This window comes from Salvelinus sp. IW2-2015, unplaced genomic scaffold (genome assembly GCF_002910315.2).
Source record: "Salvelinus sp. IW2-2015 unplaced genomic scaffold, ASM291031v2 Un_scaffold6457, whole genome shotgun sequence".
NCBI lineage: Eukaryota > Metazoa > Chordata > Actinopteri > Salmoniformes > Salmonidae > Salvelinus > Salvelinus sp. IW2-2015.
This window is the reverse complement of record NW_019947719.1, coordinates 35,842-38,131: the sequence shown is the minus strand read 5'-3', so window position 1 is coordinate 38,131 and position 2,290 is coordinate 35,842.

Below are 2,290 nucleotides of genomic sequence, written 5' to 3'. Positions count from 1 at the left end.
CACCCAGCTCAATGTAACATTGAAGGTTTAGGCTACTACATGATACTCAAATGTTCCCTTTACCCATCACTTTCATAGCAACAACATACAAACAGCACTGATCCTTGCTTGTTGTATATATAAATTCTTCTCACAACTATCGACCACACCTCTCCACTCACCTTTTCCCTTCACTTGTGGACTTCAGTGAACAACACATCAACTGTCAAGCAAAACCTTCATATCATGACGCTAACTGCTACATATAGCCTACATCTTTGTCACGTCATAGTCAACTAGAAACTACTAGAAACTGATGCATTAGTAAACCCGCTACAATCATGCAGTACAGTGTACTGTCAGAAAGCAGTTTAGCAGTTACACTGGGGACCCCTATGGCCAATAAATTCATAAAACCAAAAGCTTACCTTGGAAGAGTTCCAGTGTTGTGTTGGATAGTCATAGCCACTAGCTAAAATAACATCCCTCCTCTGTTTGAGCAGGGCCGTTTGAGTAGGCTTAACACTACCCTAGCTGCATTTGCTAGCCTAAGTGAAAGTGAAAGTAAAGTATTTCTCTTTCTTTCTCTCTGCATTGTTGGGAAGCATTTAACTGTTAGTTTAACTGCATTTATCTGCATTTAACTGTTAGTTTTTAAACTGTTAGTTCTCATTCGCCTGTTGTTTATTGAAGCATGTGACAAATACAATTGAATTGTATTTGACCCAATGCTCATGCCTGTATTGGATTGTTACATCACCAGTGGTAAATTGGTTAATAGACAATAAGAAACAGAGTCCCAAACCTATCTGCCAATAAAATGCTATTTTAACACTGATCCCTCCCCACTCAGATCATTTCCCAGACAGGCCAAGCAAAATTCTTGCTTGAGAAATTGCCTCTTTGCTGAGAAGCTATTTTTGTTTATTTTTGACCATTTTTAATTAAAAACAGTTACAGTAAGGTACTTCATTGTTACCCACAGAAAGTTTACTTAATATTGAGATAAAAATGCCTGCAACGGACCTTTTAATCTTTGGTCAGACCTCCCAATTGACCCTCCCGGCTCTAACTCTTCCCTGGCCTTATGGCCCTTTAAGCCAGGGTATTAAAGATAAACATAAACATGTATCTTGAGTTCCTCATTAGGACCTTTTAAACGTTGATGAGCTTCTCTATCCTCCTTTTTATCATATTTTCCCCTGGCATGGCACACTCTACCTTTTTCCTCAGCCTTCCCCTACTCTGTTATCCTCACCAGCCTCTCTCCATCCTCCATCTTCTCTCTCTCTCCGTCTAAGAATCTCTTGCTCATCCCTGCTGTAGGTCTCTTCCTAGTATCTAACTCAGTGGTTGTCCAGTCGTCATCGCCAACCTCTCTCCTCTCTCTCTCTTCTCAATTTAAATCAAATGAAATGAAATTGAAGGGCTTCATGTCTTGCGGAAACATATGGTAAACATTGCCAAAGCAAGTGAAGTAGCGCATAAAAATAAGTCAAATAAAAAATAAAAATTGAACAGTAAACATTATTTTAATGGATTCACTCACAAAAGTGTATTTATTTAACCTTTATTTAACTAGGCAAGTCAGTTAAGAACAAAATCTTATATACAATGACGGCCTACCAAAAGGCTCTCCTGTGGGGACGGGGGCCTTGGGATTATAAAAAAAAATATATATATATATATATATAGGTCAAAACACATATCACAACAAAGAGAGACCACAACACTACATAAAGAGAGACCTAAGACAACAACAATAACAAGGCAGCCACATGAAACACATCCTGGTAGGAAACACAACATGACAACAACATGGTAGCAACACAGCATGGTAAGCAGCACAAACACATGGTACAATACATTATTGGGCAAAAGTCAACAGCAAAAGGTCAAGAAGGTAGAGAACACACAATAACATCATACAAACAAGCCAGCAACTGTCAGTAAGAGTGTCCTATGGATTGAAGTCTTTAGATGAAAGATTGGAGATAAAAACTGGCAGTTTGAGTGTTTTGTTGCAGCTTCGTTCCAGTTCCGCTCATTCCACGGTTCAAATTCCAATATTATGTGCAAATAGTTCAAGTACAAGAAAACCATAAATACAAACATAAAATAATGAGTTTATTTAACAATGGTTTTTGTTCTTCACTGGAATTGCTCTTTTCTTGTGGCAACTGGTCACAGACATTGCCCTGCTGTGAGTGGTCCTCTAAAAATGGTCCAATGGCATTTGGCAGGAAGGTTAGGAAGTGCAGCTCAGTTTCCAACCTCATTTTGGTGGGCAAGTTGTACACATAGCCCTGTC